This window comes from Canis lupus, chromosome 12 (assembly GCF_011100685.1).
Source record: "Canis lupus familiaris isolate Mischka breed German Shepherd chromosome 12, alternate assembly UU_Cfam_GSD_1.0, whole genome shotgun sequence".
Lineage (NCBI taxonomy): Eukaryota > Metazoa > Chordata > Mammalia > Carnivora > Canidae > Canis > Canis lupus.
Window position 1 is genome coordinate 15,488,238 of NC_049233.1, and position 24,104 is coordinate 15,512,341.

General features: G+C 41.8%; 1 protein-coding gene across 2 annotated transcripts in view; it reads right to left on the reverse strand.

The window, feature by feature from the left end:
- Nucleotides 1-24,104, reverse strand: part of ADGRF1 (adhesion G protein-coupled receptor F1) — a 133,984-nt gene that overhangs the window by 87,489 nt on the left and 22,391 nt on the right. The window contains exons 1-2 of one of the 2 annotated variants that reach the window (XM_038554261.1): nt 7,951-8,067; nt 3,203-3,360 (exon numbers count right to left, since the gene is read on the reverse strand). The gene's annotated coding sequence lies outside the window, so the exon portion shown is untranslated. Of the gene's footprint in view, nt 1-3,202; nt 3,361-7,950; nt 8,068-24,104 lie in introns of those variants that run through there. The other variant, XR_005367801.1, reaches the window with a different exon arrangement.

Here is a 24,104-nt window from a genome sequence, read left to right on the forward strand (position 1 = left end):
AGGAGGAGACTATACCCAGTGCCCTCCACTTTGTCCATGAATCGACTCACTTCCAGTATCTGTTTGCTTATATTCACTCTCTAGTGCCTTCAGGTAATTGGATTTTTTTCAATATCTTTCATCTTGAGTTCACAGTTTTTATCTTTATGAAAGTTGGTTCAATAGGAACTACTTAACCAAATCAGAAACAGAACTCCCTCAAATGATACTGGGTTGATAATTCTAATGTGAAAATGGCATAGGGCAGATGGAGAGCTATGAAGTTTGATTAACAACCTGTGGATATTTTCAGCTTCATAAATATTTTTGGAGCACCTTCTAAGTTCCAGGCACTGTTACAGTTATGGAAAATACATAAATAAAGCCCACCGGCCCAGCCTTTGAGGCAGGTTACACTTTTATTCCAGTTAAGAGAGAAGTATAATATTTCTCACTGTAAAATGTGAGCTATTTATTGCCTTTGCTGGGAAAAGAAGGAGTTAAATTCATGACCACAACTGACAGAAGTGGTAGAAAGAAACACACTTCTATACCAGACAAGGTGAATGCTTGACTGTGCTATTTCACTTTCCCCCAAACCAACCCAATGACATCACTGATGCTTTGTTCTTTACCCTTCTGCTACAGATGAAAAAGATGCTCTGAAATGTTCGGTGTAACTTGTTTGTAGTCACATCACTATTAAAGGGAGGGATTGGCTCTAACTTCATTTCCACTCTCATTAACCAAACTTGAAGATATCTGGTCTCTACCTCACTCTATCTGACTCTGAGCATATCAGGAAACTTCATTTCCTCTCTGTAAGATAAAACTTATCTGTACCCTTGGTACCTACCCCCACCATTCCAAGATAAACTAGTTTATCTAAGAATAAAAGAACCTTTCAAATACTTTAGGTGTACACTTCAAATACCATGAGGGTGAATTGTCTCCAAGGTCCTTCACTTTAGGAATCTTTGAGTTTTAGACAATATGTGAACATTACCATGGTGGGTCTTTCTCTGAACCCTTATGGCTCTTCGTGTTCTACCCTTTACTCAACACTCCTTGCACCTCATCTTACAGGGGGTACTGTCTTTTGGTCTTCTTTCTGCAGGGATTGCAGCATCATAGATGCATAGTAGATTTTAATAATAATAGAGAACAACACCTTATACCTAAAGCATGTCTTTTATTTTTCAAGTTCCTCTTGTAGATATTCTTTCATTTGATCTGCACACCACTTTGAGGTAGCCTGTCTTATATTTTCTCCTTCTCTAAATGAAATACTAATTACATTTCTTAAATGTCTTTTTTTTTCTAGTGAGAACATTATTTCTATTTTAGGAAGGTAAGTTTTATGTGCCAAAGAACATAAGATCCTTAAGAGAGTCTCAGTCTCTCAATGCCAGGGTTTATTTCCTGTTTTCTTTGTATCCAAATCACCTAGCCTGTATTTATAACATAATCGGTGAGACCTTGACAAAAATAGTACTAATAAACCTAGTACTGATTAAGTTTTAATATGATATTTCATTTTATAAATGATGTGTAAAGGAATGTCAAAAAAATCCAGGCTCCAATTCCAACTCTGCCACTCACTAGTGTTATGGTTTTGGCTAAATTACTCAACCTTTCTGAGATCCTGGATCCTTACATGTAAACTCTGAGCAACAGCCCAGGGTTGTGAGATGAAAGGTTACATTTCAGGAAAACCAAGTACAGTGTCTGGTATAGTGCGCTCTCCAAAATACCAATTCTCTGGTTTTTAAGTGAGGAGAATGGCATTTCCCCCACTTTTAAAGATATTAAAAACAAAGGCCCAGTCAGGTTGACTTGTCCAAGGAACACGAAAGCGGTTAGGAAGATTTCCCCCAGCTTTCTCTCACTTTCCATTAGACTGTGGTTACCCTAATCCTGACCTACACAGTATGTACTTGACAATACTACTACTAATAATTAATGCTATTCACTGCAATGTGTGAAGACCCTGCCATCTTCTGGGCACTGTCAGTTTCTATATTCACATTCTTCAAACAGTAACAACAGTTCTGCAAGATAATTGTTACTTGTGCCTGATTTACAGATGAAACAAAAAAGGAGATTTTGAAAAGTTAGCCACCTCACTCAAGGATGCAAAGACTATAAATGGCAGATGTGGGATTTGAACCCACATTCCAAAACTCATGAGCTCTTTCCATTGATTCTCCTCCCTTTATACTACCTTTCTAAAGGGAAAAAAAAAACATGGAAATGTGATAAGTTATTGGGAAAATTTAAATTTAAACTCTGCAATCACTTGATGCCTCATGATCCAGGGACAAAAAAAAAAAAAATCCCTCATTTATTTTCTGCCTAATTGGTGCAATTCTCAAGTAGTTGATTAGGCAGTCTGTTTTTGTCTACTTCTAAGGTGCAGAGCAGAGGGAGAACTTAGAAAGGAAATTCATGCCACCAGTGAAGGGCAAGGTGAGTCCAGTGCAACAAATCCACCAAGTGAGTACAAAAGGCTCACGGGCTCCAGCACTATTCCAGGAGGAACATGCTGAACTGCATTGTTTGAGTATAAACATGTGTTTTTTCTCAAAAGAAAGACTTCCCCAGCAAGCTGTTTCAGAGATAGAAGCTGGACCAAGATCTGCTCATGAGGGTCGGCTCCCAGCTGATGTATTTGGTTGTTCTTGGTTCTACGAGCGAACGGCCATAAGGGAATGATTGCTACAGCTTCCACAACTTGGCAACCAAAGCTCCTGGGGGTTCACTGGGTGTTTTCAATCCTGGCAGCTACTTGCAGCTCTCGGGAGAGAGCAGGCAGAGAGGCAAAGAAGAAAGCCAGGTGTGGGCAAAGAAGAAAACCGTGGTGAAGCAGAAGATGAATAAGGAATCGTCAAATGACCCTGAAAAGACACACAGAGGACAAATGATCTATTCTCAACTTCCATAGGGCTTAATGCCTGCACTGATTCAATGTTTTGCTCCAAGGTGTAGACGGAACCTCTTCCCACAAAGAAGCCCAGATAGAGATGGTTGAGTAGCCATGTGTAACTACTTTCGAGCTCTGTGCCTACGTGCCATGTTTTTAACAGAGGTGGAATGGGCACCGGTGTGGAATGTAACAATGCTGAGTTCTACCCCAGGTGCATTTACGGACCCATGAACCAACTGAGAGGCAAATGGGCCACAGTGGGAAAAGCAAGAGGACGGTTTCGAACCTAAATGTTACCTTTGTATTAGTGGAGCAACACCCTTAGCTTGTCCATGGCAACAGAATCCAGTCTGAATAACTAAATTCCAGAAGACTTGGGTTCTAGTGGGGGCTCCTCCATTATCCAGCTTTGCAACTCTGTGGCCTCAGATTCCTAAAATCTGGGCTTTGGGCTCCTGTTACAGAAAACCAAAAGGCAGCACATGATAAAAAGTACACCAACTTGGAACACAAAAGGCCAAAAACAAAAAACAAAAAACAACAAAAAACAAAAAACAAAACAAAACAAAAAAAAACAAAAGGCCTCGCAGAATGTCATTTAACCTCTCCTAGCTGACTCAATGCAAAAGCTATTTTTCAGCAATTATTTATGGAGCATTTACTAAGCTCTGGGAATGTGGCAAAGAGCAAAACAGACCAAACCCCTGTTCTCATGGACCTTATATCTTTAGATAGGCAAAGAGATAATCAGAAAATAAACAAATACATGGACAGGGGATGACATGCCAGACGGTCATAAGCTCTATGAAAAAATAAATAAAGCAGGAGAGGAAAAGAGGGAGGGCTTGCCATTCTAGTTAGAGTGGCCAGGGGCAAATGATATCACCCTGAGAACGTTATTGTGGAAAAGCTAACAGGGAATGTATTTTACCAGATTACAGCATGAAGCAAACATACCATAGCGCTGAACGTTTCAATGGCTCACAGGACTACTTCCCATAAGATAAGGTGGGGCTTTCAGGCTGTGTCCATGATTGAGAAATAAAGCTCAGCATTGCCTGCTCCTGCCATTGCCCTTTCCCTGGGTCCTTTCAGTGTTGCCTCTTTAAGTGTGGGGGCTTTTTGTTTTTGTTTTGTTTTTCCCCATTCCTGCAGGGGGAACTTGATCTCTGGTAACAGGAAGTTAATGAATGTAAAACCTTCTTGGAGGAGAGGCATTTGATACCACTGACGATGTGTCCACAGTTTGTCTCTGTTGGTCTCCAGGGTTCAGGCCTCAGCACAGGGCTCAAGGTTCAGAGGTGTGAGGCCTGTTAGTTTTGGAGAGATCCGTCCACCAGGTGGTAGAAACTTCCCGTTCAGGAAATGAGCCCTGAAGCAATCAGGCCAGTGGATTCCATCTGCCCAGAGCACAACAAAGGGCTCAACTGTGTAGCCACATCCTGGCCCAGAACACGCCTGCAGGTAGCAATACCCAGACCATGCCTAGCCTGACTCTTGCACTCAAGGCTCTGACTTAGATCTCTGGGAACTCATGGATTTTAGGGTTTTAAAAGGAAGGCAGTCATCCGAGAACTGGCTCTTCTTCGTCAAAAGCAAAACTCTCTGTTGTGCTCAAGTGTGACTCAATACATACATGTCTAGGGTTTTCCACCTCCATGTTAAGGCAAAGCTTTCCTATGGGCCGTAGAATGGCTGACAAATAGGTCACAGATCATTATCCATTGTCATAGATAACATTATGAGAAATTATAAAATAAGTAAAACATTTTAAATGTTTCCGGCTATCCTGTCAACAGGCACTTTCCAATGTAATTTGGATCTGTTGTTCCATTTGTTTGTCACTCAAAACATTGTGTCAAATGAACTTTACCCTATAAATCCATGGTAACCAGCTTCCAAGGTGGCTCCTAGAGACCCTCATATCCTGCTGTCTATACCCCTCTATAGTCTTCCTCCCCACTGAATCCTTACTGGTTTGTGTGGTCAACAGAATAGAATAGAAATGACAGTATGTGCTTTCAGGGGCTAGATCAGAAAAGGCACTGCGGTTCCCACCTTGGCCTCTTAGATTACTCACTCTGGGGTCAGGAAGCCACCATGCCATAAGAACACTCAACTAGCTGAGCATCCCAGAGAGGCTCACATGAACAACAGCTGGAGCATCTCACCTATAGGGTGGCATGTAAATGAGCAGCCTTGGAAGTGGATCCTTAACCCCAATCAAGCCTTCCAATGGATGCGGCCCTGGCCAACATCTGACTAAAACCTAACGAGAGATCCTGATCCACCACCCAGAGGAACCACTCCTGAGTTCCTGACCCACACCAACTGTGAGAGACAATAAATGATTATTGTTTTAAGCCACTAAGTTTGGGGTAATTTGTTACACAGCAAATGATAACTAATATAAAAACTATTGAGTTACCAGGATTGAATGGAAGAAATTACAGTCTGTTAAACCCACCAAAATTAGATTCTAATTAATGCTATACTGTTCTGCCCAACACCACAGCAGCAATTTTCAGAAAACTATTATCTAGAGTTGGCATTGGATTTGCAGTACTAGTAAAGGCCCAATCTTTGCCTTTACAACACTTGTGGGCACACCAAAGGAATAAACCTTCTAAGCATTGCCTCTGAGCATGATCTTACAGAGGTACTGGGTTTCACATTATCTTTACATTCTGTAGATGAATTGGAGTTCCTACAGTTATTGGTTGAAGATTACCAGGGAGGTGGACATCAGCTCCCCAGCACTTCTGGCTTGCTAAGCACATGGCCAGAGTGGGTTCCTTCTTCTAGAGAAAGCCAGCAGGCAAGTGGACACAGGTGCTAGTGGTTGCAAATTGAACCACTGAATTCCGAAATGGCATGGGTTGGGGGGCACATGGGTGGGGAGGCCAATTGTCCACTTCAGTTACCACATAAAGGCTTTAGTCACAGGAAAAAAGCACAGATCTGAAACTGAGGGGCATAATCAAAGCCCAGCTATCCAAATGGGGGTTCAAGTCAGGGCCAGACTAGTAGCAAAAGCATCCTAGACCTGATGGTAAGTCTGACCTCCCAATTCACTCTGGCTGGGAAGAAAAAGCAGGAGGCTTAGAGACTGGGAATCCCCCTCATGCCCCTCCGCCCTAACCACTGGCATAAGATTCACCAGGCTCACCCTGTTGGGACTGTGCTACCATTTTATTTTCTCGCTGTACACTCTCACCTGAAGCAGCTCTTCCTTACTATGGGCTGTCCTATTTAAAGGACAAATTGGTCATTTGGAAATAAATTCAACCCAGGGCTTTAAAAGAGCCAAAAGATGGCACTCTTCTTCTTAAGGAAGTCAGTGAGTTAACGTAGGGCTTGGCACACAGTAGGTACTCATAAATGTTTTTTTTTTATCATAGTAAATTATTTTTTTTTAACTTTTATTTATTTATGATAGTCACACACACAGAGAGAGAGAGAGAGAGAGAGAGAGGCAGAGACACAGGCAGAGGGAGAAGCAGGCTCCATACACCGGGAGCCCGACGTGGGATTCGATCCCGGGTCTCCAGGATAGCGCCCTGGGCCAAAGGCAGGCGCCAAACCGCTGCACCACCCAGGGATCCCGGTACTCATAAATGTTAAGCTGGTTTCCCTCCAGCCTCTGCCACCACTGCCTTGGGACTGCCAGGCAGGAACAGAGTCAGAGAGCTAGCTAATCTCTATCTGATCTCCAGGCCTGTTTCTTACCAAAGAAAACACTCAACGCTAGTACTGAGTCCTCCATGTGTAGTGGTACTGCTTTTTCACTGGGAATCCACCTTGGTGGAGCGTTACTCCCGAGGCCTCATTAGCTTGACACAGGCACATAGGGTAGAGCATGTGGGAAGTTCCAGCAGCGAGAACAAACTAGCACCTGGAGCTCAGATTTGAGGAACCACCTGATTTCCTCAGTGGTTCCATGGTATTTCACACTTGGGTTCCACTAGAAAATAATGTCCCTCCAAAGTCCTCTAGCCTTTGTTCTAATTCACTTGGAGGCAGGGACTTAGATAAAGAGCAGAGGCAGAAAACTTTTGAGTATCCTTTTTTCTCTCTTGCAAATATTTGCTTCTCTGACTTCAACCTCCAGAGGGCACTGATCCTCAAAAGACTAAACCCAAATACTAAGGCTGGGCCCTACAGAATGTCAGCTGTTGGCCATCCAAGGTGAGGACATCCTCACCAGTTGTTAATTCTCTGTAAATAATTAATGCTGGTGAAATTGAACCAGAGACATCATTAGCACTTATAAATGGGATATCTTCCCCCTGATAATATAAGGAAGCCCCAAGCCCATGGTTTCTGCTGCTCTTGACATCCTTTTACAGAGCTTCCCTCACCTCCCCACTATTAGCTCCATGTATCTAGTAGGCTTTTTCTGGAAAAACTCACATTTCTTGGTCATGCTTACTGTGAGGAACATCTGAAATTGAAAGAAACCTGGTAGCCCAGGAAGCCAGTCCAGAGATTCTCAGAAGGCAGCTGTGATGCTTCAGAACTATGTGTTAACAAATGAAGATGGAGGTTTTAAAGTTTAATAGACCTGGTTTCAGACCCTAACTCTGCCTCTTGCTGGCTATATGACTTTGGATAAGCTATACAACCATGGGGCACCTGGGTGGCTCAGTGGTTGAGCAACTGCCTTTAGCTCAGGGCATGATCCTAGGGTCTCAGGATCAAGTCCCACATCAAGCTCCCCACAGAGAGCCTGCTTCTCCCTCTGCCTATGTCTCTGCCTCTCTCTTTGTCTCTAATGAATAAATAAAATCTTGTTTTTTTTTAAAAAAAAAAAAGCTATACAACCACATCTCAGCCTTACTTGTAAATAGAAATGATAATTAATCTCATAATAGTTTGGCATGGAACAAATTCATTTGGACATATGCAACACTAACACTGTACCTGGCATGAAATAAGTACTTTGTATTAGTTCCTTCTTTGCCATCCTTTTCTCTACCTTTGATAACACCACACAGGATCAGCAGATTCCTGCAAGTTTTCCTACAGAAGCTTCAGTCACTTACTTGAACCCAATCTTTGCCCCGTTTTTCATGAGCCTGGCATCCCCCAAACAAGGAAGGGTGAAGTCCATGTGAGAGTCAGAAAGCCAGCTAAATCTGGAGGCCCTGGGGCTGTCTTCATTTTTGTACCCTGATTCTTCTGGAGTTGGGTACACACGCAGTCCGGCATTGGCGGAGTCCTCAGGACATATCTTCAGTGAATGATATTGAAAATTTATTTAGCAGAAAATTCTCCTATAATGTGAGGCGCCCTACTCCTTCATCCCCACCTCAAGTGCCTTATATATTTCAAAGGTGATACCAAAGTCAAATTCTGTGATGAGTAGAGAAAGTACAGAAACAAATCTTGAGTAAATATACCTCCCTTGTGTCCTGGATATTACCCAACGAGTCACTGGGCTGCTGCCATGGAACAGGCCCAGTTTAAATCCTGAGATGGCTGGGCCCTCATCCTCAATGATCTTTGTCTACCAAGGGAGACAAGTAATAAACAAGCAATGACAACATCATGTAATAAGCTCTGCATTTGGAGCCAAGTACCACATGTCTAGGCCTGATGTGGCAAGAGATGGGGATCTGGGCTGTATCGAGGACGATCCACATCCTTCACCACTTGCCATCCCATCTTTGGTCACCAAGATGACCTGTCTGGGCTGCACTTTCTTTGAGCTCTCAGTTCCTATCCTATCATGGGACTTCTTTGCCTCAGCTTATTTGTCTTGAATAAGGACCAGGAATTAGAATACTGTAGGGATGGCTCTAACCAGGGCCTAAACAGAGGGGAAATGTGAAGAAAATTAGATTTTTAATATGTTTTTAAATGCTTTTAGAATTTATCATGAGGCTCTCAATTACGAAACTGAGCTATCCTAAAAACAAAGAGGGGTGCACCTCTGGGTAGCTCAGTCAGTTAAGCATCTGCCTTTGGCTCAGGTGATGATCCCGGGGTCCTGGGATTGAGCCCTGCATGAGACTCCCTGCTCAGTGGGGAGTCTGCTTCTCTCTCTCCCTCTGCCTCTCCTGCCTGCTCCTGTGCTCCTTCTCTCTCTCTCTCTCTTTCTTTCTCTCCCTCTCTCAAGTAAATAAATAAAATCTCCAAACAAACAAAACACTGGCATTTAATAACCATCCTGGTTTTTCTGAGACTGTCCCAGTTCTCGCACTGAAAGTTCCATGTCCTAGGAAACCCTTCAATCAGGACATGAGGGAGCAGCTGGTCACAGCTCCTGTCCAGAGTCCCTCTCTACCCAGCTCTCTCGGCCTCCAGATTTGTGCTTCCCTGCTCTTCCCACTCCTTCAAGGCTTGGAGATGTTAATGGTTACCCCCTTGACCACTCTCAGGGCTCTATGCCATCATTTGGAATTTCCCAAAAGCTTGACCACACATTTGTACATTGTACACACACTGAATATGTTTTTGTTTACTGCTAGAATGCTGACAAATATAAACATCAGGAGAACAACTAGCTCAGTGATTTCTAAACACAAGTTTGGGCACAGTTCTGTACTGGCCACATCAGCATCACTTAGGAAGCTTTAGAGAGTATAGATTCCTGGACCTCACACCTGGACTACTAATTCAGAGGACCCTGGGTGAGGCCTCACTCTGTATTTCTAGTAGCTTCCCTGCCAATCCTGCCACTGTAGCCAGATCTGGGAAGAGTTCACTTCCGAGGCCCTGATATAGCTGGACCCTTTCTCTTCATCAGTATTTTGTTGTCGTTGTTGTTGTTGTTGTTCTGGCTTCACATTTCACTCTCTTTGATTTCATTTTGGTTAGAAACAAAAGAATACAGCACATACAGAAACTATGCTTGTCCTCCAGAAAGGTGATCTCCTGTTAGGGTGGGAATTTTGGTCCACTTCTTTCAGGTCTAGAACCTGCCTGGCACATAGTTGGCACTTAATCAGTATTTGTTACATAAAGGTTAAATGAATAATTAATTGCGCACATTTGCAGAACTTCCCAGGGCTTAGATTAGTTCAAGTTGACAACCTCAAGAGGGATATGACCTAAGCTCCATATTTGAGAAAGATCCAAATGAACAAAAAGTGATCTTGAGAAAGATGAACTTGACAACAAAGCTGAGTAAGTCACTAATATAGGTATAATTTCAAACTAGCCACTTTCCTAGAACTTTACCCCATCTGTCCTTGGAAGCCTGTACATTCCACTAGATAGGATGACTTATGTTAAAAGACAGGTAGCTACTATGTATTTGGGAAGGTACTTTTGAGGTGAAACCCCAATTTTACTTTCTCCTACTCTACACTATTATACATATTTGGAGGACTCATAGCACCATGTTTAACACAGAAATTGCCATATGATCTCAATTTGAGTATTCAAAATAGTTCCTGAGCAGAATAAAAACCCAGAGCCAGGCACATCCTTTCCACTCCTTACCAGTCCTCTACCTATTTCTAATGACCCAAGGAGACTTGGCCTTCCTCTTCCCCCTTGCCCCACTTTCCCTATCTTTTTGTACTGCTAAGAGAAAAAAAAAATCTCTTGGCTTACATTTTTCTAACAGGATATATCAGCAAATTGCTAGCTAACTGACCTCTTTTCATGCCAAGACTAAATGTGCTTGAATAAACTTGGTTGGAAAGCATTCTAGAATAAGAAACACACTTCTCCAACTCTTTAAATGGATTATACTGCTCATATTCTTTTTTGAGGATCATCTTTTCTAAATGACCCATGGTCCTCATGATGAAAATCAATTATTGATTTTAAGGTATTTAAAACCCATTGGCTGCCCAGGAGCCAAAAAGTGGTATAGAGCTCCTTGATCTTTTTATAACTGGCCTCAGCCTGATGCATTGGCTCAGTCTGTTGTTTGCTTTTAACAGCTTCTCTGTCATCTCCATTGCTGATTATGGCTTGCTGTTGTCAGGATGCTTGCTCCTAAGGTGAAGCTCTAAAAAAGAGCTCTCCGGGCAGGTGAGGGGTCACTCAGGGCTTTTAGACAAACGTGTATTTCTGCTCTGAGTTATGTAGGAGCTGATCTGAGAGGCATCTTCACAATCTGAGAGATGTTGTGAAACGAGAAAAGCTCTAGGAGTTAGCAATAAACTGACAATTCATCAGACTTCTAAAAATATTTTTAAAGACTTGAAGCAAAGATTAAGAAATTTGTGCTATTTAACTTAGAAAATAAGTCTGATGAATGATTAGATCTTGCTTTTCAAATGTTTGTTACTTTTTGGAGCATATGCAATGCTAATTAGAGAAAAGGAGGCAGAATGGAGAAAAAGAAAGAAAGAAAGAAAGAAAGAAAGAAAGAAAGAAAGAAAGAAAGAAAGAAAGAAAATAATCAAGCATCGCAGATACCACTCACAGCCCCTCACCTACCTACCTCCATCACCAACCACTCCCCCCCCGAAAGCCGCAAGACTAATAAATCCCAGAAGAAGAATAGACACGCAAAGACCCACATGACTGTGAAGGGTGCTGGAAATGTCTTTCTAAAGGGAGTTACCAAACCAGTTGGCCTTGCAGTCCCTACACCAAGCATGGCTTCCCTAAATCTATGTGAACCCCCGACCAAGGAACAATGTGGGGCAGGGGGAGGGAGGCAGAAAAGGAGGGGGATGGACACTATGGGTTCTCCAATTTCCTTCTAACCTCAGAATTCAGAAAGATCATTTCTCCATGGTTCTCCTATGACATTATACATTTTTAAGGTATATTGTCTATGGGTTTAAAACTATGCCTAATCTCCTTAATAGCTTGGTTTTTGTTGGAGAATTGCAGAAAATAAGATAAAATAAATCCCTTCAACAACAACAAAGAAAAAAAAAAGAAAGAAAGAAAAGAAAAGAAAAAGAGAAGTAAACAGGAGAAATGGAACTCAGAATTTTTAAAATATGGTATTATTTCTGATCTTTGGAAGTACATGTGCCCCAAAACATCCTAATTCACCCCAGTGCCAGTCTTTAGCAGCATCTGAGACACTCCTCTGCATTACTTTCTGGAGCAGTCTGAAGTACTAGGTCAGGGACCATGTGGAAAAGCAGAGGTTAGCCTATACCCAGTATCTTAAGATACCAAATGCATATATTTGCATATGAAGAAGCATCAGTGTTGTACTTCCCCCTTTGCAACATGGGTCTGTTATTCTCCAATTTCATGTTTAGGTCTCAAGAACCAAAATTTGAGCAGTGGAGCATGGAATGCCTGTCCCTTGGCCACCTGGAATTAGTCAAGGAAGGCATTTGCTGTTCAAGAAAAAATATCCTCCCATAATTACCAGAAGGCCTTGCTTACCCTGTAAGGCCCTCCCTGAACTTAGTCACCACGCTACCAAGTTCTAGAGGAAGAGTCATCAAACAAATGATTCAAAACATTTTCATTCAAAAATAATAATAAGACTGACAATGCCTTCCTTTCATGCCACAGCAGGAAAACTTCCATGACCAGGGAAAAAGCCTGCCTGTTACCTGCATGAATTGGCAAATGGGGCCCACTGCCACAGAAGAAGTTTGTCTGTGGTGCCTCAGTGGCTGAGAAAGGGCAAATATATTCTTAGAGCAACTGTTTGATTTAATTGCCCAGAAGTCAATCTAGCCAAAACTGCTCACATTCAGCAATTTTTGTTGATTATAGTTCTCCGAGTAAACATCAGGTGACAGAGGAAAACGGGGAAGGAAACCAATTTTGAGGCCAAAGAGGGCAAAACAGCATGAAGAGAATCAGTTCACCTGTCCATTCTCACAAATCTACCCGTTTCAGACTGACCTGCCCATTTGGTGTGAGCTTCAGTTAGAACATATAAATCGTGGAACTTTGGCACTTCAAGGAGTTTTAGAGACCATATAATCTACCTTCTCACTCTAGAGATGAAATAGACTCATGGTCTATTTCTTCTCAGTGTCTGCAAAGTGATTTGCTGAGTGTCTTAGAAATTGAGCACAGTGGGGGAAGGGAGGCTCAATCGGTTTAACATGCGACTCTCATTTTTGGCTCAGGTCATGTTCTCAGGGTCGTGATCTCCTGATCTCAGGATCAGCCTCACATGAGGCTCTGTGCTCAGCCCAGAGTCTGCTTAAACTCTCTCTCTCCCTCTGCCCCCCTTCAAATAAAATAAATCTTTAAAAAAGAAGAAAGAAAGAAAGAAAGAAAGAAAGAAAGAAAGAAAGAAAGAAAGAAAGAAGGAAGGAAGGAAGGAAGGAAAGAAAAAGAGAAGAAAGAAGAAACAGAAAGAATCCAAGAACTCACCAAGCAACATCCGCCCCCACTCATACCTCCCGCACCTCCTACCGCCCTCCTCCCGCCTCCCACCTCACCTCCCGCCAGCCCTCCCGCCCTCCTCCTTCCGGCACGCCTTCCCCCACCACCCCCCCTCCCCCCCCCCTCCACCCCTCCCGCCCGCCCTCCCCCCTCCCTCACCTCCATCTCCTCCCTCCCTCCCAAGAAAGAAAAGAAAGAAAGAAAGAAAAAGAAAGAAACTGAGTACTCTGGTCTCCTGTTAATCCAGTACTTTTTCCATGTATCATTCAAGGAGCTTTCCTGGCCTAGTGGTCCAAATAGTGGAGCACAGGCTTTAGGTGAGATCTGCTTCTGGAAAGGAAGGGAGCACAATGGAAAGGCAGCCTTTATACAGAGCTCCCAAGGAGACTCATAGTCATTCTTTTCTCATGGAAGTCCCCAGTACCTCTAGAGACCACATTTTTCTCCTCAGCAGAATGTTGAAATATATGTTAGGGGAAACTAAATGACCATCCTTTTGATGGCAGCTCAGATTTCCAGTCCTCCAAGGACAACACACCTGCCAGCCCTTGAGATACTGGTCCCCAACACTTTGACACAGCCCATGGCAGCCTTTGAAAGAGCCAGCACCTTAGGGGTCATGGCCATCCTAGCTGGGGCAGGAGCAGAAGCCAAGACACCGTTGATCTTTGGCCTCCAGAAGCACCCCTATGTACTGGGGGAATAGGAGCAGATTAGTGTACAACGACAGTGAAACAGGAGCTGCCTGTTGCCCCTTTTGTTAGTGTTGCTGTTGTCTCTGGGCCATGAACAGCTCAGGGTTTCAACCCACTGTTCCCCATGATGGGCTTCCTCTCCAGGTCTCCAGCTACAGTTCTGTGTCTCAAGGGCTCTGCTGAAGGTCTCCACTGGAGGTCCTCTATCACCTCATTCCCACCAAACCTGACAGGGAACTCACTCTTCCCCTGCTCCCTTCCCTTTCTGAAGAAGAACCTCTCCATTTCTGTATTTTTTTTTAACATTTTATTTTTTTTATGTTTTTTTTTTTTTTTATTGGAGTTCAATTTGCCAACATATAGCATAACACCCAGTGCTCCGTTTCTGTTATAAAACACCACCTGGGGGCACCTGGGTGACTCCATCCGTTAAGCATCTACCTTTGGCTCTGGTCTAGATCCCAGGGTTCTTCGATCCAGCCCCACATTGGACTCCCTGCTCAGCGGGGAGCCTGCTTCTCCCTCTACCTCTGCCTGCTGCTCCTCCTGCTTGTGCTCTCTCTCCCTCTTTTTTTTCTCTCCCTCTTTCTGTCAAATAAATAAATAAATAAAATCTAATAAATAAATAAATAAATAAATAAATAAATAAATAAAACACCATCCTCCCAGCTACACCCCTGAGTTACTTTTTAATCCAGTCGCCCTTTCCCACTCATTCCCACCTGGCATATCAAGTAGTCCCCAAGTCTTAGCAAGACTCCTGTGTATGTGTAAAGCCTTTCTTGTATTGCCCTATCATTTGGTCCACAGCTCTTGAAGAACAAATCACTACCTCCACATGCTCCACACCGCGTGCTCATTGCACGAGAGACAATAAATCTCTGTTCATTGAAGCCACCCAGTCTGTAGTATTTGTTATGGCAGCCTGGGCAAAGTCATCCACCGCCTGTCCCTCCCCACACAGCTCCAGGGTGTACTTTGGCATTTCAGGCCTCGGGGCCTTGGCACTGACTGAGTTTTTTGCACCCCACCCTCTTCTTCGTCTGATTTGGTAAACCCTTAATCGTTCCAGATTTAGCTTAATTGTTCCTTCTTCCGTGACTCGTTCATAAAGCCATCTCATCCCAGGCCCAAACTAATCTCTTCCTCCTCGATCCTGGCCAACCAGGACTCACACGTTCCTCTCATAGCTTACAGCACGTGGAGCTGCAACCACCTGCCAGCTTCACATTTGCTTTTAGACTGTCGTTCTCAAACTTTGCTATATGGTAGAGTCATTTCGAGTGATTTTTTAAAATACTGGTCAGAGAAAGATAAATACTGTAGGATTTCACCTATATGTGGATATTAAGAAACAAAACCAATGAGCAAAGGGAAGAGAGTGACAAGCCAAGAAACAGACTCTTAACTATAGAGAATAAACTGATGGCTACCAGAGGGGAGATGGGTGGGGGGATTGGGGAAACAGGTGATGGGGCTGAAGGAGTGCACTTGCTGTGATGAGCACCAGGTGATGTATAAAGTATTGAAACTAATAAAACACTGTATGTTAACTATACTCAAATTAAGATTAAAAATTTAGTAAAAAAAAATAATACTGATGCTCAGACTCTACCCCGGAGATTCTGATCAAGTGGTCTGGGGAGTAGCTCTGGCATCAGTGTTTTTCAAAAGGCCCGGGTGATTCTAACCTGCTGCTAGGATGTTACATGCTATATTAAACCATGCATCTGATGGATTGGGTTTCCGCCTTCTTCTTTGATCTGCTGTTACCTTAAACAGTGGCTAGTTTCAAGTGAGCACTTCCTAAATGTTCCTTGAATTGGGTGAAGGAGCCCAGACCCTCTGGCAATCCTCTCCTTTTCTCATTTCTCTTCATTTAACATCTTCGCCTCATCTCAAGAAAACACACAAAAAACACAAAACAACCCATATGTGAAACAGATCCTCTATAAAATATCAATTTGAGATTTAGAGAATGAGATCATCTGAAATCAGCAGAGGCTGGGGGTGGTGGGGATGTCATACAAGTATGATAATAGTAATTTAAAATAAGCAGCTCCTGTTCAATATCCATTTCCCCGCCGTCTAATATTTAAAGCAACCTTTTTTCTCATTCTGAACACAGAACGTGGGAAACTATCTCATCACCCCAGCACTTGTACTCCCACTCCATGCCTTTTCCCTTGAGGGATTTCAGAAAGGAAATGCAATGCTATATTTATGCTTTTCTAATGCCCTTAACCAATCATCCCTTAGTGACCATGGACTATGGAAAGATCTGGAACCCCTGGTTTCCCTGTTAGATCAGTTAGATCTCAGATCTCATATATTCCCTGTCCTCACAAATCTTTCTCCCTTCCTTCTCCCTCTAAAACTCTAAGAGGAAAGTGACTGATAAAGAGCCATTTGCTTTCATTTCTTCTAAAGATAAAATCAATACATATTCCATATACAAAGTTTAGAATATACCAAAAAAAAAAAAGACCATACATAGCTATGTAAGGAAAATGTTTCCATAAATGCATATACAATGTCTCATGAGTAGGTGGGTATGAGAAAGAGAAAGAGAGATAGGACGGGGTGAGGGGAGAAGGAAGGAGGGTGAGATGGAGAGAGCAAGGGAAGAAAGAGGGAGGGAGGGAAAGAGAGAGAGAATATATATTGACTGTCTCATGGTGAAGAGATCTGTTCACACTGTACTAACTTGTTTCTTTATATACTCAGAATACTGAGACTCAATTCGACAATGCATTAGGCTGAGGATGTTCCTGAAGATTCCAAAGAGAGGATGGAAGAGAATCCTCATCTTGCTCGCCCACAGCTCTCACCATCTTTATGCGTATCTCCTCCCTCTCAACACCCTGCCCAACTTCATGTCCCTTGGCACCAGCCTCCCCACACCCAGATCTTTCTCCCAGTCTCTATGTTTCCTTCTTTAGGGAGAGCAGTTTAGCAATATAGCTTAATTTTCATTCATTCTGAGGGGATAGGCAGGCTTAGCTCAGAATCTGAGACTTTGGGCCTGTTAGGGCAGAGTCTGTAGGAGGACGGAACAGGTTCTGTAGAATCAGAGCAGGAATCAACTTCCCCCAACAACACCCCACCCTACACACCCATAACCATAGAAACACCCCTTATCGGCCTTCTAGAAGGATCAAAAGGGCTTAAATTATCCTAGTGCTAACTGAAGAACATTCAAAAGAGACAGCAAAAGGAAGTTTTGCAAATCACAAAGCTTTCCACGAGGGATTTGTTGTTGGAAAATACTGTAGTATGGTAGTCAAATGCCTTGTCTTTGGAACCAGACAGGCATGGGATTGAGTTCTACTAGCTGAGTGACCAGGGGCAAGTTACTCTGTCTCTTGAAACCTCAGCTATCATCTGAAAAATAGGAAGAATAATAGTAGCCTCCTCAGAGCATTGTGATGAGAAGTAGATTAGATAATATATGAAAAATACTTAGCACAATATCCAATGTATGAGCAGTGCTCAAGAAATGTTGTTATGAAGACTGTCCTCTGGCTGACTCATGCACTGGGAGTGTTGTTATTGTAATTTCCTGAAAAGTTTTTTTAAGCATCATTATTAACAGCCCTGGAAATTTTTAGGCATTTAATAAATGATAGCAGCAAAGATCTAGTTTGGGGATTACTTTGGCTCATAGAGCATCTTTGAAACTTGTCTGATTGAACCTATGAGAAGAAATTTTATAAGGAAATGCATCATATACACCTGTGCATGTGCATGTATGTTTACAACTAAAGAAAAAGAAAGTCCATAAAGTAATACTCAACCTTCTGATGTGACATTTGATATTTTCTACTGTGTTTTTAAAATGGTGGACATAATCAACTTAATTAAATTTTGCAACCCACTAAAAAGTTGAGACCTACAGTTTGAAACCCATGCTTCATGGGACCATCAAATGAAATGTCCTGAGGCATAGGTGTCTCTTATCTCCAATAGAATGATTCTTTACAATTTTGAGCTCTGTAATATCTTCCATTATTATTTGTTCTATGTTTCTATGTCTTGCTCCCTTAGTATATCTTTTGAAGTTAAAATAAAGTTGTAGGCTTTTTTAGAATCTTGCACAATCTTCTATTACAGTCATGGAAACAAAAGACCTCTCAGAAATTGTCTTTTAGGCGTAATTGAATTTATATTTGCAGAAAATTCAAGAAACCGATCTCTCTTTCATAGGAAATTTCTTAACACAAATTATAGAAGATAATCAGGTGCCAAAATTGTCTATCTAAAAAGGCTACACCAGGATGTAAAGGAAAGACACTGAGGAAAGTATATAAGAAAAAGCCAGCCGGTCCTCCTAGTTTCTATCTCTCCATCTACCCCCACACCATGTTAATGACAATTATTAAAGGGCTGGATCTACTTCTCATCAAGTAGGTTATGGTGTTCTCTCCTATCTTAACTCTTCTCCTTCTAACTGTACCCTTTCAGACCTTCTAAATTGTGATTCCCTCTGTCACTGACGGAAACACGACCAGTATCCACTGGTTTTGCCTCGGTGACGGGATCAGACCTGTCAGACTGAGAAGATCCCAGGCAGACACTTCAAGACCGATGCACCCTCTGGCTCCTGGACTCCACCTGCATTCCAGAACCATGCATGTGCTTTCAGCACCTTTGACTGCCCACAGTCCCAAGCCAGAGGAGACCAGCTTGCAGAATTTTGAATTCCAGGACCTCATTTTCTTTCTATTTCACACACATGTTCTAATCATAATCCCATAACCTATTGACCTTTGCCCCCATTGGAATGTCTAAACCAGCTATCCATGCTCAGCCAGGTTAGAATAGCTGTTTGAATCTCAAGTAAAGTTTTAAGTTTTTACATTTTTACTTGAGTCTTTATGCTTCAAACATTATACCTTAGGTAAATACTACAGAAAAAAAAAATCACTAAAAAGTAGTATGGTGTTGACTCCCTGCATCTCTTTCTTTCTTTTTACATTTTTCTTTCTTTCTTTCTTCCTTTCTTTTCGTTTCTTCCTTTCTTTTTGTTTCTTTCTTTTCATTTCTTTCTTTCTTTTTCTTTCTTTCTTTTTCTTTCTTTCTTTCTTTCTTTCTTTCTTCTTTCTTCTTTCTTTCTTTCTTTCTTTCTTTCTTTCTTTCTTTTCTTTCTTCTTTCTTTCTTGTAATTTGCTGAATTTCTTCCCTTTTCTTCAATGTATTTTGAGGTGAGGGATATAAAAAAAATTACTTAAGAAAAAATTATACTATTATCCCCCTTAAAATGTCCATGATCTTGTGCAGGAGAATTCATCATAGTCGGTGTGTTCATAGCTCAGTGTCAAAGGCAAGGTCAGGAAAACAGGACAATATTATGTAAAGTAATTACTAAAGGGAAGACGATCTGGGTTCAGGTCTTCTTCCCTTTGTTAATCTGTGGCTGTGTGGCTCTAGAAAGGTGCCTTGCCCTACCTAAGCCTCAGCTTTTCTATCAGGAAAATGAAGCTAATAAAAGTATGTAACACTCACTGGATCCAGGCAAGTACACAATAAATAGTAGTAGTAGTGGTAATGTTGTTGTTATTATTGTTGCCATAAAATTTCTCCTCCACCAGAGCCCTTACAGAAAAAAAATGTTTGGAGGTGATGAAAATGCTTTTTATCTTGATTGTGGTGATGGTTTCATAGGTGTATGTGTGTGTTGAAACCCATAAAACTGTATACATTGAATATGTGTAGTTTTTAAAGTGTCAATTATATTTCAATAAAACTGCTAAAAAAAAAAGTTGGACTGGCATGCATGGGAATATGGAGGAGGCACCAATAGTATCTGCCTCCATTAGAAACTAAACAATCCTATTAATAAATGTTTAAAAAGAATTTCTAACTAAACAGTAGAAACAGAAAAAAAAAACCCACACAAACAAACAAACAAACAAACAAAAAAAACAAGCAAACAAAAAACTTATAAAAGCCAAAGGCCATAATCTTGGATAAAAATAGGATTTCAGCAGCATAACAGAGGCAAAATTTCATTTCTAGTCCTATCAAGAATTTCCCACCAATGAGCAAATAGCCGTGCGGCCAGAAGCTATGGGAAAGACCTCCAAGACGATATGACCAAGTGAATGTTCCCTAATGGATCTTCCAAACCTTCAGATGTGACTGGCCTCCTACTCCATAGAGACTCCTCAGGGCCAAAGGGTCCTAGGAGTTCACCGGCTCTTCCTGACAGTCTCTGAAAAGCACATTGTCAGTGATGGAGTGAGGCTGAGCGGGAGAGCTTTCCTGAAGATTCTGCACGTCAATTTGGGAGAAGTTCCCACAACATGGTTATCAGAAGCAGATAATCTGAGGCAAGATGAGGACAGGCTACAGCTTGTATTTCATAACATTACCCAGATTTCCCCAGACTCCACAACTTTGACCTATGTCCTAGAACCACAAGCTGAGAGAACAAGGGGTCACATGTGTCCCCAGCTTCCAGAGTTTCCTGCCAAGCTTCCTAGTGGCTGGGAACTCTTTGCAGACCCTTAAGGAGGTGTGAAAGCTGACCCCAAGTTCACGGGGTCTATTAAAAAAACAACTTTCTGGCTGGGATGTTCAAAATAGAGCACCTATAATGGGGAGGAAGAGACCTCTGGATGTCCCTGAGGCCAGTTCCCTACTCTTCTAAATGCTCTGCACTGTAGCTCAGCCTTTAAAGGGAGCAATGAAGTAAAAGTTGACCTCTAGCTACTCCCTCAACCCACATGATTAGTCCAGGAAAATTTTTCACAATATAGATGTTAGAAACTGATTGTCTAAGCCTTGATCTGAAGAAATGAACCTGCAGACTCATGTCATAAATTCTTCTGCATTTCTTAATCTCCAACATTTAACCCTGAGCCCTGGAGACCCAGGAAGCTAAGAACAGCAAAACAAGACATTTTGCCTCTTGCTGAATTCCCATCTCCTACAATTTCCTGTCAGATCTGTAACTTTCTCTATGTCATGGCTTCACAAGGCACACAGCCACATCTCTTAGGCTCAGAAGGACTCTAGGGATGATCTGCTGCCTCTTAGGAGCTATACTCAAGTCATGAGATACACTTATGGCTTTATGATTTTGACTTCCCTTAAACACCTTCCATATATAACAGGGTTGGACATACTGATGCAGTCAGAAAGTGGGAGCTGCTTCCCAATTTTTCCCCAGCCTCAGTCCCAATGTGCAGAAGCTCTGATTCATACTTAACGAAGCCTTTGATAACACATATACCATTGCCTCGGGTTTCTGGTCAATGTCCCTGGGCTCGGCCAGGCCATTGTGTGATGGACAAAATCTGGCTGCATCTCAGGACTCGGGAGCTTCATGAGATCTAAGAGATGAAGAAGAAGATGAGTTAAAGGTGACTCTGTGGTTTGAAGCCTGGTCTCTGATAGAATAAGCAAGTTAACAAGTCCAAGAACATTGAGGTTGTGGGGACAACAAAAGAGCAGATTTATGGGTTCCTCTGGCATGGAGTCATTTTAGAGGGCATTTTGACTTCCACTCTGAATCCAGAAAGGATGAATCTCATTATATAAAAAAAACTATTTCTGAAGGCTTAAGGTGGCAGGGATTACTCTGCCATGGAAGCGACTGTTTGTCACAGGAAGTAGCTAGAATCAGAAGGAGATATTATAAGACAACTTTCAAACTTACTTGACATTTATACATAAAATAATAACCTTTCATTTCCAGTACAATATCCCAAGAAAAGGAAGATTGTAGGAGAGATTATAGGGGAGCTAATGATGCCCCCATCCCAAAGTCAACCCTGAATTCTCAGCTAATCTTAGTATTCAATGGTTCTTATCTCCCAAAAAAAGCCTGTTTTATTTTTTTAGAAGAACAGCCCCAGCTCCATCAAATATTCTCCATACATGATTGTTTCTAGAACACTCAACACTCATTCACCTCTGAATACATTTTAGTTTGTCAATGTGCCTCTGAAAATTACAGCATCTAGAATTTTAATAAGACCTCTAAATGCAATATGATCTAGAAAAATTAAGAGATCTACCCGTTGTGTACTCATCAGTTTCCCTTAACACAACCTAATGTCACACTGGAGTTTTAGCAGTCATGTGGTTTGTTTTGTTTTGTTTTTGTCTAACTAAAGGTAAAAATCTACTCCTGTTAAATTATATAGATTTTAGATACTTGCCAATTTAACTCTGGATTCGGAGTTCTCATTAACTATCTTCCCCTACTTTATGTCATTCTCAAACTAATAATCAGGCCACTTAAGATTTCTCTCAAATATTTGATAAAAATGTTGAATTGGGAGAGAGGGAAACCAAAATCACTGTGGCTTTTGATACCATTTTCCTCCTTTTCAACTGTTTTCTTTGGGATCATATTATGTTTTTTAAATATTTTATTTATTTATTTGAGAAAGAGAGAGAGCAGAGGAAGAGGGAGAAGCCCAATGAAGGGCTTGATCCCAAGGCCCCAGGATCATGACCCTAGCTGAAGGCAGTTGCTCAACCAACTGAGCTACCCAGGTGCCCCTTCAGGATCATATTACTAATGTATTCTTCACTTACTTACAAAATAAACCATTACATTATATAAGTAATTGAAAATTTTATAAGCTATTTTTATACTGCCTGTTTGAGGAACTTCATTGGCTTAAGGGAATAAATAGCTGTTTCATTATAAGAAAAAAATATGTTGTTAAATTGGAATACAGAAAATATTCAACTTGAGGCTCTCATCTGAGTTCATGATATAATAACGTTCTAGCTCTAGATCAAAGATTGAGGCTAAAGAGCATTGATAATCCATAACATGGATGTTGACAATGGCTGGAAGAGGTCACTACTCAAACCTCAGCAGAGTGGTGAAAATCACTCTGGATAATCACTAAATGACATTCCTGGATGTTTTATGGTTTTATAGGCACATTAATCACCCTAGGGATTGACATAAATAGAGTAATAAAAAGAAGCCATTTGAAATATCATTTCCCTCTCAAAATGATGTTCCTCATTGAGCTCAAGTCAAAGAATTTGAGTAGCTATGGGACATATTTTGGTATGATTATAAAGGGGGCAGAGGGAAATTTTTGTAAGTTGAGATTAACCTAATAAAGGTTTCTGAGTGAATTAAGTTGAGTTTCTTTCCAACTATGGATTCCTGAAGGATCATCACAGCTCCTCAGTGCAACAATCTCCAGTCTAACCCATACTCTTACCTCCTCTAGTCTTCCTAGACAAAAACATGCTTGTCTGCAATCACAAGATTTGAGTTGCTAAGTGTATTACAGCCCTGCTATGGCTTTTCCAGGCCAGTGGCCTTACAAGAAGGTCCTCTCACTGCCAGGGCATCAGAAGCCATCTGCCCTGAAAATATCAGCAAGAAGGCTGGAAACAGGCACAGAAAGATGGCAGAGGGCTGGATGGGGAGCCCATTGCAAGGCATTGACTCTCTCCTCCCTTCTGGCTCCTCTGGCCTGAGTGTGGCAGGAATGCTTCAGATCCATGCACAGAAGCCTCTCACTAGGGGAACCAAACTACCCAATTTGCCAGGGACTAAGAAGTCGCCCAGGACATGAAACTAAAACTGGGGACATCCAGGCAAACAGGATGAGTTGGTCACTCTACCTCATATGTACAACTGACAGTAAGACTATAAAAGCTCATTAAAGTCACAAAATCCCTTCTCTTAATTCCCCCTGAAATCCCAACTATTATGGAAAATAAAAAAAAGAAAGATCTGTGCTTAATGTTGTCAAAGCCCACCGCTGTGAATTTCACGCCTCCTGGTGGAGTCCTGAGGGTGTGCAGGCTGGGTGGTTTATTGTGGGCTCTTATCTACTGTGTTATTCATATAACACAGTGGGTGGGAACATAGACTCTTGCCTCAGGCTGCATGAGTCCAAATACCATGGAGAATTTTTCCTCTCCTGTCCATTTTTTTTTTTTAGTCTTTTTATTTATAAAAGGTAACAGTGACCAAATCCTAATCTATCCAATCAAGTGTCTCCATGGTCTACTTGTTTCATGACTGTATCACATTTCATAGTAGGTTGAGGTCTTAAGGGGAGCCCCTGAAGAATACTGCAAATTACGTGTACGTTTCAAAAGAAAATGCAAGTTGAACCCAAGTGGGGTCAATTCTCAGCCACCTTAGAAGTAACACAGAAGTACACTCTGCATCAGGTGACCCAGTCCACCACTCTTAGCTGATGGGCTCAGAGGAGCACTGGGCTCAAGGGCAA